The 18,724-nt window shown below is 39.8% G+C and overlaps 1 protein-coding gene across 2 annotated transcripts in view; it reads right to left on the minus strand.

Annotated features, from left to right (window-relative positions):
- DLC1 (DLC1 Rho GTPase activating protein) overlaps nucleotides 1-18,724 on the minus strand; it is a 566,720-nt gene that overhangs the window by 340,558 nt on the left and 207,438 nt on the right. The window lies entirely within an intron of this gene.

The following is an 18,724-nucleotide window of genomic DNA, read 5'->3' on the forward strand; positions in this document are numbered from 1 at the left end:
ACTAGGCATTGTATGTGTCCTGGTCTATCTATCTATCTACAGTGGGGATGCAAAAGTTTGGGCAACCTTGTTAATCGTCATGATTTTCCTGTATAAATTGTTGGTTGTTATGATAAAAAATGTCAGTTAAATATATCATATAGGAGACACACACAGTGATATTTGAGAAGTGAAATGAAGTTTATTGGATTTACAGAAAGTGTGCTATAATTGTTTAAACAAAATTAAGCAGGTGCATAAATTTGGGCACTGTTGTCATTTTATTGATTCCAAATCCTTTAGAACTATTTATTGGAACTCAAATTGGCTTGGTAAGCTCAGTGACCCCTGACCTACATACACAGGTGAATCCAATTATGAGAAAGAGTATTTAAGGGGGTCAATTGGAAGTTTCCCTCCTCTTTTAATTTTCTCTGAAGAGTAGCAACATGGGGGTCTCAAAACAACCCTCAAATGACCTGAAGACAAAGATTGTTCACCATCATGGTTTAGGGGAAGGATACAGAAAGCCGTCTCAGAGATGTCAGCTGTCTGTTTACACAGTTAGGAACATATTGAGGAAATGGAAGACCACAGTCTCAGTTCAAGTTAAGGCTCGAAGTGGCAGACCAAGAAAAATCTCGGATAGAAAGAAGCGACGAATGGTGAGAACAGTCAGAGTCAACCCACAGACCAGCACCAAAGACCTACAACATCATCTTGCTGCAGATGGAGTCACTGTGCATCGTTCAACCTTTCGGCGCACTTTACACAAGGATATGCTGTATGCGAGAGTGATGCAGAGGAAGCCTTTTCTCCGCCCACAGCACAAAAAGTGCCGCTTGAGGTGGGCTAAAGCACATTTGGACAAGCCAGCTTCATTTTGGAATAAGGTGCTGTGGACTGATGAAACTAAAATTGAGTTATTTGGCCATAACAAGGGGCATTATGCATGGAGGAAAAAGAACACAGCATTCCAAGAAAAACACCTGCTACCTACAGTAAAATATGGTGGTGGTTCCATCATGCTGTGGGGATGTGTGGCCAGTGCAGGGACTGGGAATCTTGACAAAGTTGAGGGACGCATGGATTCCACTCAGTATCAGCAGATTCTGGAGACCAATGTCCAGGAATCAGTGACAAAGCTGAAGCTGCGCCGGAGCTGGATCTTTCAACAAGACAATGACCCTAAACACTGCTCAAAATCCACTAAGGCATTTATGCAGAGGAACAAGTACAATGTTCTGGAATGGCCACCTCAGTCCCCAGACCTGAATATAATTGAAAATCTGTGGTGTGACTTAAAGAGAGCTGTCCATGCTCGGAAGCCATCAAACCTGAATGAACTAAAGATGTTTTGTAAAGAGGAATGGTCCAAAATACCTTCAACCAGAATGCAGACTGTCATTGGAACCTACAGGAAGCGTTTAGAGGCTGTAATTTCTGCAAAAGGAGGATCTACTAAATATTGATTTCATTTCTTTTTTGTGGTGCCCAAATTTATGCACCTGCCTAATTTTGTTTAAACAATTATAGCACACTTTCTGTAAATCCAATAAACTTCATTTCACTTCTCAAATATCACTGTGTGTGTCTCCTATATGATATATTTAACTGACATTTTTCATCGTAACGACCAACGATTTATACAGGAAAATCATGACGATTAACAAGGTTGCCCAAACTTTCGCATTCCACTGTATCTATCTATCCATTTACCATCTGAACTATCTCCAAATAATCTTCTACTAAAAAGGTTTTTCCAGGGGTGCTGGTTCTGTGCATATGCCATAAATGCCTACGATGGGAAACCACCTTAAATAGATTATTTGATTCATACAAACACATTGGAGTAATGATGATATGTCTATGTGGACTGACTTGATGAAATGTATTCACAGTAGAATTATCTGACATCTGGGGCAGCTGCTCTACTCTGATTACTCCATGATTTGGCTTCTGCTTAGTGTGGACAGACAGGAGCAGCTGTCACAGGGGTCAGTAGTTGTTGTTACTTCCTTATTTTGCAGGTGTCTCAGAGGCTAATCACAGACATAGAGTAACTAGTGGCTAAATAATGGTAACCATTCTATTGCCTCAATAAATGGGATGTCCAAGCTAAAGATGAAGGAATTGATTAGTAACAAATCCAATTCATTAAGAATTTCACCAAAAATGTGGATTAAGCAAATCAGAAACTTTTGTGATTTGATCAAAATAGCGGTCACCATTTCACTCGGTAGAAGACAGAGAAGAAGGCATGTGCTATCAAAAATGGATCATTTCTGGACTATTTTTCAATGTAAAAAAATAATTTGAGAGTGGTGTACGTTTTTAAACAGGCGGTCTGCTACCACTGGCTACCATCTGTTTACCCATAACCATAAATGCAGGGGCGGATTGGGAACCTAAAAAAAAACTAAAAGTGGCCCCATATTGTAGGAGGGTCTAAATTGACAGGAGGCAGGGCAACAAAAGTAGGGAGGTCAGCAAGACCATAGCGCAAAATACCCCATACCACAGTGCCGCACAATATACTGCCTAAAAGCTGTAACTCTGAGTTGGTCATCAATAGCAGCCATATTCTGTCCTCCTCTTCTAATTGTCTCTGATTAAGATATGGAGCAGGGGTTTAGGGGTGAAATGCGGGACATAGTTGAATTCAGAAGGGCTTGACTCTGGCTGGGTATAAAAGTACCTGATTACATTGCCGCTGAGGAAGGGGCTTGATCCCCGAAACGCGTACGGTTCATGACAGCACAGGACTCCACTATGGAATATTGAGGTGCCAACAGCATCGGGCATCCTACCCCTCGGACCCCCTGTGAAACGACATCTAATATAAAGATCAACATACGGTCCAGACTCTAGGACCCAGCGCATCACCAGCCTTTCACAGAGCAGTGTGTAATATGTGAGACATAGCTGGGTCACGTGGGACGCCACGTTTGAGACCTGCTAACCGCTCGGGACGCCGGGTGAGTTTAAGCAGCTGCTGCTGGATGAGCCCACAGGAACAGAAGAGGGGTAAAGTACTTTGCCCTATGGGGCTTGTTTGAAAATATTATACCAGTGATTCCTATTGCATGCAGATGCCTGAACGGGTGATCTAGTGCGGACAATCATAAGTGACTCAAGCGCCACCAGGCGATTATATTTAGCGTGGACATTTACGATTGACGCCGACCTGGCGATGATACATGGTCACAGGGCTGACTGAATATTACCACCTGGACATCTGTACACATTTATATTTTATATTATATGTATGTAGATTTTATGAGTTTTATGCCAATACATTAGTTTTATGTGAATAAATTAGGATTATTGATATCCTGCCTTGAATGTAGTCAGATATTTGAGTGCCCTCCAATTACTTCATTTATTTGCATTTTTCTTAACGGATTTGGGTGAATCCGTGGAGTGAGCACCGGGTCCTTGGAAGAGGTGGGGTGAGCCGCTGTACACAGGTATATTTGAATTCAGAAGGGCTTGACTCTGGCTGGGTATAAAAGTACCTGATTACCACTGATATATTATTATGTACCCAGCCAGTGGCAGAGATAGGGGCTTGGGCAGCCCCCTGTCATCAGCTCACCAGGAAATTTCCCTGTAAGGTCTATGGCCAATCCGCCCGTGCATATGTGCCACTGTCACTTTGACATTACTAATGCTGTTTTGGCGTTAAAGAGCTTGAAAGGGTATGGATACAGTTCTAGAAGAGACCAAAGTCCCATACACAACTTTTTAAGGCAATTGGGACACTTTTAATTTGGGTTTCAATTAAATCAGACCCAAATAACATCTGGAGATTGATTCGTGCAAATTGGACCCGAAAATAAATTTTCTCAGTCCAGAACCAATTACAATGCTATAAAATAACAAAAGGAATAATACTCACCTTACCATTTGATGTTCCCATCAACCTTCAACATTCTCTGTCCACTGGTTTTAGCTATGATGCGTTGATAAAGTATTGACCTCCATGCTGTTGACAGATCATTGCTACAGCCACTGTGAGTAAACTTCATGCACTCTGCCTAGTGTGGATCCCATTGATGCATTGAAGTCCTAAACAGGCCTGCCCTACTGGAAAGGCTCAGAAAACCTACAGGATTGTTACATTTACTGAATCTATCACCAATGACCATTTAAAAAAATGTCTATATAGATAGATTGAAATTAATGCTGTATACTTAAATTAAAGGTGGTTAGAGATAATTCATGGTTTTATGGTATGCAATGATGTGTCACAGTTGTACTTATTACTGTGGGTCTAGCTTCTCTAATCCATAGCAGTCAGCTACAATGATTGTGGGAGTTCCACCTGGCTTTACATTTACACTCAATGGTTGCCCACGTATTACATGGATAGGCCCAGCCTGCAAGTGTCATAGGGCTGGTCCTAAGTAAGTGACCCCATCTATGACATCTGTGGCATCAGTACAAGTGATGTCTTTAAAGGGGTATTCCCATCTCAGACATTGATGACATATTACTAGGACTAGCTATTTGCAGGACAGGGTCCCCAAAGTGAAGGAGAGCATGCTGTGCATGTGCAGAATTTTCTCCATTTGCTGCTATGGAACTGCCGAAATAGCTGAGCCAAATGTTAACAAAGGGTGGCCGTGCATACGTGGCTGCTCTCTGTTCATTTTCGGGGGGGGGGGGGGGGGGGGGAAGGGGGGGGTCTGTTCTGGAGATAGTAGCCTGTGAGATACTGATGGCATATGATGGGAATAAGATGGGAATACCCCTTTAAATGCACAGGATATGAAGATAAAGAATAAAGAATAGGGACATTTTATCAACCTTCTAGGTCAGTGATGGTGAACCTTTTAGAGACAGTGTGCCCAAAACTGCAACCAAATACCCACTTATTTATCGCAAAGTGCCGACACGGCAATTTAACCTAAATACCAATATAATATATCTTTCATGTCCTTTATCATTTATCTATAATAGATTAATAGCCTACATTTAATGCGCTGCCTGTGCTGTTTATAGTGTGTCCTGGGGATGATGAATGGCAGGAAAAGTCTAAAGCATATTGCTATGCCATAGACTTTTTCCAGGACGTGGGTGCCCACATAGAGGGCTCTGAGTGCCGCCTCTGGCACCTGTGCCATAGGTTCGCCATCACTGTTCTAGGTGATTGATTTCTGCTGTCTATCACTTATCTGCTGATAGTAGGTGGATGTGCAGCATAGACTGTACAGCCCAAGCAGAATGCACCAAAGAAGAGTCATGAGCTGCCAGAAAAAGGTCTGGGGTATCCATGATCTCCCGCTCCCCCTGCTCACCTACTACAGTCTTTCTGTAGAAGAAAATTGCCAATCAGTGGTGGTTGAGGGGTAGCAGAAGCTCATGAATAAGCCAGGTTCTTCTTTGGCAGCACCTGACTCTTCTCTGGTGCACACTGCTTACATTATATGGTATATTCTCCACAACCACTTACAATATCAGATGGGGAACACACCTTGGAAGTCAGCATGTCTGTCATTATTATTTACTGCCCTCAATGAGGACAGCATAAGAATGATGACAGGTTCCCTTTAATATAAAGAAAACATAAATCCCACTGAGAATGAGTAATTCTAAATAATAATAAATTAACTAAGTTAAAATCAGAAACCATCTCCAGCTTCCACCTACTCCTAAATAGCTTTCTATATGTAGAACTTGAAGATCTTGATACTCTAAAGTTTTGCCTCCCACAATGTTAGTGGAAAATAACTCTAAAGATTGTGCGTTACTTTTTGGGAAATGTACATTTCCCACTGAAGTAATACATGCTGGAAATTCCTCAGTTGCTTATTGAGTATTTTTACTCTATGTCAATTTTATTTTTAGCCCAAGAGCAGTTTAAACATTTGGTTGTGTGCGTTTAACATGCCTGATGTCCGCTACATCCAACAAAAAGACTGTGTAAATTTCCATTGAAATCCTAAATTGAGTAGAATAAGGCTCTGTTCATACATTTTCCCTTTACACTCGCTGTATGTGCAAAGTTCCAACACATGCAGTATGATAAATTTATCTGTAGGTGTGGCTTATTGGCCTCTGTCGGGCTGGCATTTGTTGGCATACCTTTTTGTAACTCTAACGGAAAGCGCACATGGCTCTCAATTCCTTCCATAGTCAAGAAAATGCAGTGCTGAGTGACAAAATATTTTTTGTTTCATGTGTCAAGTGTCTCAAAGTATGGATGGTAACTTTTGTGAGCTACATATTTCTAGATAAAGCCTTGGCCAAAATAATGTCATAGTTCAGCTTTCCTTCACCTGTTTCAATTCATTTTATGCCTTAACCCTGTATCTAAATACTTAGGCTAGGACACAGTGGTTGTCCCCCTTGTAAATACAACACCTGAGTCTCATGACCCATCAGACCCCTAACATTGCCTTTGGTAAGCAAGGTACAATGCTGTGTCCAAGTCTGACACAATTCACATACTTATTCAAGAGATAGGAATGTTTTTGTTTAATTCTATATATATATATATATATATATAAAATAAAGAAATTCCGCAGCACATCCACGTAGTAGAAAAATAAAAAGACTTTATTCACCCAGTGGGTGAATAAAGTCTTTTTATTTTTCTACTACGTGGATGTGCTGCGGAATTTCTTTATTTTATAATTTGGAGGTGGATCGCCGACTCAGCCGCTGGCACTCCCATTACAGAATACGGATAGTGGTGCTGCCCACATTGCTTTTTCTATATATATATATATATATATACATACACTCACCTAAAGAATTATTAGGAACACCATACTAATACAGTGTTGGACCCCCTTTTGCCTTCAGAACTGCTTTAATTCTACATGGCATTGATTCAACAAGGTGCTGATAGCATTCTTTAGAAATGTTGGCCCATATTGATAGGATAGCATCTTGCAGTTGATGGAGATTTGAGGGATACACATCCAGGGCACGAAGCTCCCGTTCCACCACATCCCAAAGATGTTCTATTGGGTTGAGATCTGGTGACTGTGGGGGCCATTTTAGTACAGTGAACTCATTTTCATGTTCAAAAAACCAATTTGAAATGATTCGAGCTTTGTGACATGGTGCATTATCCTGCTGGAAGTAGCCATCAGAGGATGGGTACATGGTGGTCATGAAGGAATGGACATGGTCAGAAACAATGCTCAGGTAGTCCATGGCATTTAAACGATGGCCAATTGGCACTAAGGGACCTAAAATGTGCCCAGAAAACATCCCCCACACCATTACACCACTACCACCAGCCTGCACAGTGGTAACAAGGCATGATGGATACATGTTCTCATTCTGTTTACGCCAAATTCGGACTCTACCATTTGAATGTCTCAACAGAAATCGAGACTCATCAGACCAGGCAACATTTTTCCAGTCTTCAACAGTCCAATTTTGGGGAGCTTATGCAAATTGTAGCCTCTTTTTCCTGATTGTAGTGGAGATGAGTGGTACCCGGTGGGGTCTTCTGCTGTTGTAGCCCACCTTTCTTTCCCATTCTGACATTCAGTTTGGAGTTCAGGAGATTGTCTTGACCAGGACCACAACCCTACATGCATTGAAGCAACTGCCATGTGATTGGTTGACTAGATAATCGCATTAATGAGAAATAGAACAGGTGTTCCTAATAATTCTTTAGGTGAGTGTATATATATATAACCAAATTAAACAAAAACATAAAAAAAAAATATTCAGACTGAAGTATATATATATATGTATAGAAAAATCCAAGGCAGCCAAAGGCTCCAGTGAGAGAGCTGAAACGTTGTTGTCTACACATGGGGGAATAAACACCCTATTTTTTCACCGTTATTTGTGTGCTGCCTTGGATTTTTGTATACATATACAAAATTGGATCAAGTCCGTGGTCTGTTTCAAGGAATTGCACCCCTGTGATTTGTGTGCTGCTCATCTTTCTTCTTTTTATATATATATATATATATATATATATATATACACAAATTAAACAAAAACATAAAAAAATATTCAGACTGAAGTATATATATATATATATGTGTGTGTGTGTGTATATATGAGAAACTGCTGAAGCTTTTCAAATAATAATCTACTGTTGTGACAAGTAATCACCTGATAGTCATTAAAATGTAATTTGACTACCTCACCATCGTTACTCCCTGGCCATCATTTGGTCTTCATTTAAGTAGAGTTTTTGGAGTTGGTCTGTCCCCTGAGAGGTCATATGTGAAAGTTTGGAATGCTATTGAGCTGAAACACACAAACTTACATGTAAACATAGATTTTTTTTTAAGCTCCTAATAGAAAATACAGTGATCCACATTTACTAAGGTGAGTGCACCTAGAAATTGTTGTAACTTGCGCCAAAATGTGGAGCAGTTTGGTGCATCCAGTTTTAGAAAAATCCATTATGCCTGGCTCACCAGTGAAGTGTGGCTTAAAGGGAAAGTTTGGCCTGAGATGCAACACTTTGTGTCAAAATTACACCACAATTCTGGCATAAAATAGTTAGCTAACCAATAGGTGGTGTAAAGTTAGACAAAAGTTTCTAGCCATGCACTAAATTCATAATCCAGCTTGAGTCACTGATACATTTGGCGTATGTCTTGACAACCTGTCTAAGCTTATGTTTCCTACAAATACATTTCATTGTGAAAGAAAAATATTACGTCTAAAGGTAGACCTGGTGAGCAGCTGGGCATGACCAGATTCTCAAGTGACAGGGTTACCTTGTAGCAGGTGAGGGCAGGCTTTGAGGATCAAAGAAGTTTAGCAATTTTTTATTATTCCTTACAACTTACCCAAAAAGAATCATAGAAAACCAATATTTTCTAACAGAAAAATTAGACAATCATACTGAATTATAAAGGTAATAAATAATATATGCTTATAGCATGTCTATACACACTCAATATACTGATAAGAACTCAGCACCAGCAAGCATAATTACAATCATAGTACCGCTAGAAAAAAATAAAAATCACAGACACAACACATCTTTTTTCATGCACACTGTAGAATAGTAAAATCCTCTACTAAACTCAAATCTATATACTACAGTATTAAAAGTTTCCAGGTGCTGGAAAGTATTGGTAGCAAGTGCATCTGCCATGCATGAAAATATTCAAACACTATATAGAACAAACATTTTTTAAGAGCACACTGGCAGAAATGTGCACACTGGTATGAGCAACAGGAGTCTCCCAGCGGCTTTATGTTCACATAGGTATCAGTTTTGTTTTGGCAACTTCCTTGTATCTGACTCTGGGTTTGGGTATCACCAGGTTTGCCTGACTAATTAAGTTGGAGTTGCTGATTGTTGAGCCTTTATATATCCAGGCTGTACTCTATTTTTGTTGCCAGGTAAAATGTTTGCTAGGTTCATTCTCTTCCAGATATTTGGTAATGTGTTTAGTTCAGTATTTCTCAATTTCTGTTGTGTTTAGTTCATTATTTGTTCATTTCTGTTCTGTCATTCATTCACTATCTATCGGTATGGCTTATATCCGCCATTTACTCCATAGCTGAATCATCTTGGTGAGTTTGTTTTAGTGTTGTGATTTCTCCCAGTGTTGATACATGCTTCTTATATGTTGTTTTTGCGGCTGTCTGGTTGTTGTGCTATTCAATCCTGCTATATGTCTTGGGAGAACCAAGGACTTGAAAAAGGCAACTGCCATAGGTGAAGTCCAGTTGTGCAGTCTTGGGGTCCATTCACACGTCTGTAGTGTATTGCAGATCCGCAATACACACCGCCGACACCCCCATAGAACTGCAATTGCGGAAAATAATAGAACATGTTTTATTTTTTTTCGGAGCCGCAGACCAAAAGATCGGGGCTGCGCTCCGGAAATGCGGATGCGGACAGCACACTGTGTGCTGTCCGCATCTCTTCCAGCCCCATAGAGAATGAATAGTTCCATATTCGTTCCGCAACGTTGCGGAACGGATCCGGACCCATTCTACAGACCGTACGGTCCATTTAAGGATCTGAAATACACGCAGCCGGCACCCCCATAGAACTGCCTATTCTTGTCCGCAATTGCAGACAAGAATAGGACATGTTCTATTTTTTGCGGAGCCGCGGCTTGGAAGTTCAGGGCTGAAGCCTGGAAGTTCGGGGATGCGGAGAGCGAGCACACTGTGTGCTGTCCGCATCTTTTCTGTCCCCATAGAGAATGAATGGGTCCGCACCCGTTTCGCAAAATTGTGGAACGGATGCGGACCAATTTGCGGACATGTGAATGGAGCCTTATGCTGTTAAACTTACCAGGAAAAAGGCCCTCAAATTGCAATTTTTAAGTCTGACCTTCTTATTGAGTAAACAAAAGTATAGACCTGGGTGCTCCAGATATCATGGCAGAGCTCCAGAGTAGTATTTGCTGCTATGAAAAGTTTTTGCACATGGAATTGTACAAGAAAATAGTAATGAGTAACATACTCATAGTAATCACATTAAATCAGATTAAAATTTATATTTTCTAATGTACATGGACAGAAATTCTGATTATTTTTGGATTAGGCTCTGTTGACTGCTGTTCTCCATCAAACCTGGAATCCATTGCTTTTGGTCAGCGACAATAACGTAATCTGCAGTACTATTCTTGCCACCAAAAAAAGCAGCAACTGTATGAAAAATTTCTAGATCCATTATAAGTCAATATAATCCATCAGGATTTGTTGGGCTCTGTTTCAAAAGGCATCATCCAAAGCTGCCTTCAAAAATTAAAGCCATGACATTGACATGAACAGAGATTTTGATTCAGCTACAAAGACAGTAACTGAATAATTACACAGCTCATTTCTCTTCATGTACAGAATCAACGGCTCTCAAGTATATCAATCTATGATAAGGCAGCATAATGAGCTTACTGTTACAAATGTGTAACATTAAGACACTGAGAGTACATGTATTATGGATGGAGGTGGAAAACAGATATTATATTAATGGGTCTAAAAGCAGAGCCGCTAGGAAACATGATAAACATCCAAAAAGTTATACATTTTCTGAGCATGCTTAAAACTTGGAGGGTGAGAGGTTAGTCTTATTGGCTGGTATAGTGCATTCCACAGTGTGGGAGTCTTGGAGACAGATGTAAGACATAAGATCATAGGTTTAGGTCACTGACAATCTTAAGTTGGAAAATAAACCTTTGGAATATAAGTCTATGTAAAACTGTGCTGAAATGCTTAAGATTTTGTAGGAGACATGAATGTACAAAGCGTAGTCTTTGAGAAGTGAAGGACAGGACACCTTTAGATATCCTCCTAAACCAACAGGCTTGTGATTTAGGACAGATAAAAGCATTCACCGAACAAAGAGGCATCAGATGTGAGGGTGTTAATGGAAGGAGTGAACACCTTCTTTAAAATATTAAATTTCAGGAAGAGGGAAGACAAGGCAGAAGTCGGTAGAGAAAAAGTTAAGATGTGCTTTTCTTGTGGAGCTCATCCACAGAGGTTGGCTGGAAGCTGTATGCACCAAGCTTCTCGTGAATCATCTGTAAAAAGTAGCTGTCAGAGTAGCAACTGAACCGTGTGACAACAGCTTCGACAATGGCTATAACAACACATTTAGTCTAAGGTCATGGTCATAGCTGTAACAAAAGCTCCAGATATGACCATGTCCTTAGGTTAGGGTAGATTAGCATATGACAAGGTTAGGATCCTCCATCACAGGATCCATTATATTTGACTGGAAAAACAGCATTTGCATGGAGTGCTTTTTTCTGTTCAAAGCATCAGACACAGTGGTGGAAGCTGATGGACCGAAGTCAATGGGGTCCGAAAGTTTCCACTGGTATCCTAAGCACAACGGCTCCAGCACTACATTGTGTTTATGACTATAACAAATTTGTAGAAGTTTTTTCTGAGATGTTTTCAGTCCAAGCATTATGTATACCAATGTACAAGTCTTAGGGTATAGCCACACAGTTTCCTTCCGCCGTCGTGGAAGCCAAAAGCAGGAGTGAATCATAAAAAAACTGAAAATATAAAGGACAGATACAACTTCTCTTTTTTGGATTGACTCCTGGTTTTGACTTCCATGACTGCATAAGGAAACCTGACCGTGTGGCCGAGTACCCTTATAGTCTAATAACTTTGCTATTTGTCTAGTTCTGCTTAGTTTCAATAATACAATGTACTGTAGAAAAAAAGCTAACAATAATTTTCCAGAAATGGAAACATATTCCAGCTAGTTCATCTTTTGCTTCCGTCATTGTAAATATCGTCCAATTATATTACTGTAGCAAGCAATATGCTGAATTTGTGATTTATGGTAATGGCACAAATGTCTCTCATGGACACACATATGTGCGTAATTCAGGCACATTGAGTAGTAGAGCTGGTGAACGCGTGAGCTCATACTTGGCAATCGTGCATATTACAAAAGATCTTGTTACTATGGAAACATAACTGAGTCTGAATAACACTCATACCAAAGGGACAAGTGCTGCAATACTTTTTCTTGATGAAGAGCTGACTGCTATTTGGCTTGAATGTGAAATACCTTATGACATTCACTTGTTATCTTCAAATAGAAAAATGTACCTTGTCTGGAGTCAACCCCTTTAACCTTAGCTGTAAAGTAGGGTTTTAACTCCTTCCTGACATTTGCTGTATATGTGTGACAGATGTTGGGTGTTTAAATATGGTACTGGCTAAGAAACCTTGCACAGCAGACAGTGTCAGTGATCAACTATGATCATGGTATCTGAAAGATCATTTTTGAAAGAAGAGGGTCCCTCTGACAACCAAACTGACAAGATTGTGGGAGCCTTTTGGTTAATATGGCAGTCAGAAGTTTTGTAAAGTCTTGTGAAAACATAAAGGCTCCAAGGAGTGCCCATTTAAAGTTCCTTTTAGGTCCTACCTCAGGCAGGTCTTAATAGGAACATAGGAGGTCATTTATCAAACTGGTGTAGAGTAGAATAAGCTTAGTGGCCCATAGGAACCAATCAGATTCCTCCTTTCATTTTTCAAAGGAGCTGTTCAAAATGAAAGGAGGACTCTGATTTGGTTGCTATGGGCGAGTTCTACTTTACACAGTTTGATAAATGACGTCCATAATGATTTTTCCATAAAATGCAATTGTAAACTTTTGCAGAAAAAAAGTTTGCAAAAATATAAAAAAGCTAAAGAATTAAGCATACAAGACATGGATCTTTGAGAGCTATAACTTTTTTCAATTTGTTTGTGTCATTTTTATTTTAGTATTTTTTTTATCATACCTGGGAAAATGTAAAAAAAAAAAAAGGGAAACAGTCGGTTTTATTCATGTTTTATAGCACAAAGTGCAACTGAAATATTTTCTTAAGTTTTGCCCCCTTTCCATAAGGGTAATTTTTATGTAGGGAATGTATGAGTTATGGTCGCTGGCGGAGGCTTCAGTGTGGTGGCATTTGTATGAACATATGGTTGTACAAAACCTTTGGGAGGTATTCAACATGACATTTTTTATTGCTGATTTCTCCTTAACTGGGGCTGATATAGTAGGGGGAATACAACTATTGCACTCTTTAACACATTGAGCATCCATATACCTTTTTAAGTCAGTCACCACAGGGCCATAGGCAGGCATGCCCTTTTTTATGGTGGCCTAGTCTAAGTTGCCTTCTGCTCTAATGGTCTATACCAGGCATGTCCAAACTGCGGCCCTCCAGCTGTTGCAAAACTACAACTCCCAGCATGCCTGGATAGCTTACAGCTATTAGGGCATGCTGGGAGTTGTAGTTTTGCAACAGCTGGAGGGCCGCAGTTTGGACATGCCTGGTCTATACCAACAAAAGCACCAATCTGGGTCATTTAACCGCTTAAAGGTAGATGTCTCTGCATGGTAGTCGTAAGCCTGCTGAAGGCCCCAGTGCTGCCTGCAGTGTATCCTAACAGGTGGCTCCTCTCTAATGTGCCTGCTGGGGACTTTCAGTATAGCATAAGCAATCAATCAAAAGATTGCCTGATATAGTTCCCTTGTGGGACTGTAAAAAATAGGTAAAACAATTCTAAGAAAAAAATACTTTTTTCTATTCCACATTTTTGGTATCGCCATATCAGTAATGACGCGCACTACCCAGTTATCATGTGACTTATCCTGTAAGGTTAACACTGTTAAAAAAAACTAAATAAGAATGAGGACACTAAAATTACTGCTTTTTGCTTATTAGGCAGCTAAAAAATAATAAGAAGAAGAATAAGTGATAAAAACACACACACACACAGGTCCATTGTCAGAAATATGAAAAGTTAAAGGTGGCAGAATATGGTAATGCAAAGAAATGTTTTTTGAAAGTTTTTTATTTATCTTTAAAAAAGTATTCAAGCATATAAAAAACTATAGAAATGTGGTATCACTATAATCATACTGACCCACAGAACAAAAGTAATATGTTATTTTTACCAAACAATTAATGCTATAAAACCAAAATCTGTAATATGGTGGTATAAATTAGTTTTCCCCCAATTTTACCCCATTAACATTTTTTTCCAGCTTCCTAATACATCTCATGGCATATAAAACTGTACCATTTGGAAAGTCATGGAAAAAACAAGCAGCTATGTGAATGGAACAATAAAATGGCTTTTGGAGTGAAGTAAAGACCGCAGGTTAAAACTTAAAAAGTAAAAAAATGAACTTTCAAGTGGAGGATCTAGTGTAAAATTACTAAAATAGTAAAATACACTTGTATGCCATTTTTTTACTTTATGATATCTTTATGACTTGAGTACCTACTTTGTTTTTGTTAACTGAAGCTAATATAGCTGCAACATATACACTGTACCAAAAATTTACCCAATCAGTCTCTGTCTACATGGGACTCACAATCTTATTTCCCCATCTAAATCTCACATACACAGTCTCTAGCCATGGTTCATGAAGCTCACTTCATCATTTTTTAAATTCGGAGCACCAGGGGAAAACCCATATGATTATAAAATATTCCACATTTAGATATTTCTAAACTCTCAGGAAGTGTTAATCATAGAGTATATGATATACAATAGATCTAGACATCAAGAGGTTCAAGACACAAACAGTGTAGAACTGAATCTGATCAATATATTTTTTTAACATTTTTTAACCTGGTACTTAAGGATACATGTACGCCCTGTGTATTTCCGATCACTGCCGTGCGGCTGGCAGTGATAGGAACCCGGTGCCTGCTCAAATCATTGAGCAGGCACCTAGGCTAAATGTGCGTGGGGGTCCCGTGACCCCCCCATGTCAGCGATCGCGGCAAACCGCAGGTCAATTCAGACCTGCGGTTTGCTGCGATTTCTGCAGTTTCTGATCCCCGCGGTCCCTGACCAGAAACTTTAGTATTCCTAAAACATATCTGTATCCCCCCCCTCTGCACCCCTGAGTGATTTTTTCCCGGTGGGAGGTGCAGGGGGAGGGTTGCGGGCGGTGCGGGAGTCGAACAGTGCAGCAGGCGGGATCGCGATCCCCTGCCTGCCTCCCCTTGAATAATCGTTGGCATCTAGTGGGTATACCAGGGTGTCAGCACATTGCTGGCACCCTGGTATAAACGGCTGACATCTGTGCTGCGATGTCAGCCGTTTAACCCTTTCCATACCGCGGTCCGTACGGACCGCTGTATGGAAAAGGTTAACAGCGCAGGGAGCTCCCTCCCTCTCCCTCTCCCTCTGCTGTGCCTTTGCAGCCCCCCGAATGGAAAGGGAGAGAGCTCCCAGGCAGCCCCCCGAAGCCCCGTCCTTACCCTTCCCCGTCTGCGCAGTTCTGACCACTACTGAGCAGACGGGGAAGGTTCCCATGGCAACAGGACGCCTTCTCAGGCGTCCTGCTGTCCATGGTGCTGAACAGATCTGTGCTAAAAGGCATAGATCTGTTCAGACAAAGTGTAAAATACAGTACAGTACAGTAAATATTGTTCTGTACTGTATTATACAGACATCAGACCCACTGGATCTTCAAGAACCAAGTGGGTCTGGGTCAAAAAGAAAGTAAAAATCAAAAAACACATTTAACACTGATTAAAAAAAATATAAATAAAATTCCCTACACATGTTTGGTATCGCCGCGTCCGTAACGACCTGATCTATAAAACGGTCATGTTACTTTACCCAAACGGTGAACGCCATAAAAATAAAAAATAAAAAACTATGATGAAATTGAAATTTTGCCCACCTTACTTCCCAAAAAAGGTAATAAAAGTGATCAAAAAAGTTGTATGTACGCCAAAATGGTAACAATCAAACCGTCATCTTATCCCGCAAAAATCATACCCTACCCAAGATAATCGCCCCAAAACTGAAAAAACTATGGCTCTTAGACTATGGAAACACTAAAACATGATTTTTTTATGTTTCAAAAATGAAATCATTGTTTAAAACTTACATAAATAAAAATAAAGTATACAGATTAGGTATTGCCATGTCCGTATCGACCGGCTCTATAAAAATATCACATCATGACCTAACCCCTCAGATGACCACCGTAAAAAAAAAAAAAAAAAGTGTAAAAAAAGCCATTTTTTGTCATCTTACGTCACAAAAAGTGTAATAGCAAGCGATCAAAAAGTCATATGCACCCTAAAATATTGCCAATAAAACCGTAATCTTATCCTGCAAAAAATTAGACCCTACTTAAGATAATCGCCCAAAAACTGAAAAAAACTATGGCTCTTAGACTATGGAGACACTAAAACTTTTTTTTGTTTTAAAAATTAATTAATTGTGTAAAACTTACATAAATAAAAAAAATTGTATACATATTGGGTATCGCCGCGTCCATGACAACCTGCTCTATAAAATCACCACATGATCTAACCTGTCAGATGAATGTTGTAAATAACAAAAAAATAACGGTGCCAAAAAAGCTATTTCTTGTTACCTTGCCGCACAAAAAGTGTAATATAGAGCAACCAAAAATCATATGTACCCTAAACTAGTACCAACAAAACTGCCACCGTATCCCGTAGTTTCTAAAATGGGGTCACTTTTTTGGAGTTTCTACTCTAGGGGCGCATCAGGGGGGCTTCAAATGGGACATGGTGTAAAAAAAAACAGTCCAGCAAAATCTGCCTTCCAAAAACTGTATGGCATTCCTTTCCTTCTGCGCCCGTCGTGTGCCCGTACAGCAGTTTACGACCACATATGGGGTGTTTCTGTAAACTACAGAATCAGGGCCATAAATAATGAGTTTTGTTTGGCTGTTAACCCTTGCTTTGTAACTGAAAAAAAAAATATTAAAATGGAAAATCTGCCAAAAAAGTGAAATTTTGAAATTGTATCTCTATTTTCCATTAAATATTGTGCAACACCTAAAGGGTTAACAAACTTTGTAAAATCAGTTTTGAATACCTTGAGTGGTGTAGTTTCTTAGATGGGGTCACTTTTATGGAGTTTCTACTCTAGGGTTGCATCAGGGGGGATTCAAATGGGACATGGTGTCAAAAAACCAGTCCAGCAAAACCTGCCTTCCAAAAACCATATGGCGCACCTTTCACTCTACGCCCCGCTGTGTGGCCGTACATTTTTGGGTGGTTTCTATTATGTAAGCCTCGCAAAGTGACTTCAGAGCTGTAGTGGTCCCTAAAAATTGGATTTTTGTAAATTTCTGAAAAATTTCAAGATTTGCTTCTAAACTTCTAAGCCTTGTAACATCCCCAAAAAATAAAATATCATTCCCAAAATAATTCAAACATGAAGTAGGCGTATGGGGAATGTAAAGTCATCACAATTATTAGGGTTATTACTATGAATTACAGAAGTAGAGAAACTGAAACTTTGAAATTTGCAAATTTTTCAAAATGTTTGTTGAATTAGGTATTTTTTGCTGCAAAAAAAAAATTTTTTTTTTACTTCATTTTACCAGTGTCATGAAGTACAATATGTGACGAAAAAACATTCTCAGAACGGCCTGGATAAGTCAAAGCGTTTTAAAGTTATCAGCACTTAAATTGACACTGGTCAGATTTGCAAAAAATGGCCTGGTCCTAAGGTGTAATAAGGCTGTTTCCTTAAGGGGTTAAAATCAAAATGTTTTTTTGAAGCCCCATTGAAAAATTAACAATGTCTTGATCCCAAGGTAACATATCATTACTGCAGAATCACTGACATAGTAGTGGTGAGGGTTTTAAAAATTAGTTTAGACGGTTGTGTTATTAACCCTTTAGTGACCAGCTTGTTTTGAGCCTTAATGACCAATTAATTTTTTTCATTTTTTGTCGCCTTCTAAGAGTTATAACTTTGTTATTCTTCTGTCGATGTAGCCATATGGGTGGCTTGTTATTTGTGGCGCAAGTTTTAATGGGGGTACACATAGCTTACTGGTTACTGATTAACCTTTATCAACTGTTTCTGGGAGGGTGTGGGCTTTCTCTTCCAAATTTCGGTGTTTCCTGACACTATGGACTTCTGAGAAGCCATATTGGAAGAGTGTCTGGAAGTGGTTCAGTTTGCTCTCGCTGTACTGTCACATCCAGCCTACAGTGTCATTTCAGAGAGAGTTTTCAGCAAGGCAGGTGGCGTCCTCACACCCAAAAGGACAAAGTTGTCCTCCAGCAGTGTACAAAATATTACATTTATCAAAATGAACGAGTTATGGATCCATGAGAATTTTCTCACACCTCTGGCTGAGATGAATGAATAGATCTACTGTTGTTTCTGGCCCATTATGCCACTGCTGCTGTCTGCCTGCCTATCATCATGCTCCATACTATATAGCTGCTGCTGCTGCTGCTGCTTCCGCCACTGCCACAATGGCTACTCCTCCTACTGCCACTACCTCTACCCCTACCCAGCT

This window comes from Bufo gargarizans, chromosome 1 (genome assembly GCF_014858855.1).
Source record: "Bufo gargarizans isolate SCDJY-AF-19 chromosome 1, ASM1485885v1, whole genome shotgun sequence".
In the NCBI taxonomy this organism is placed as follows: Eukaryota; Metazoa; Chordata; class Amphibia; order Anura; family Bufonidae; genus Bufo; species Bufo gargarizans.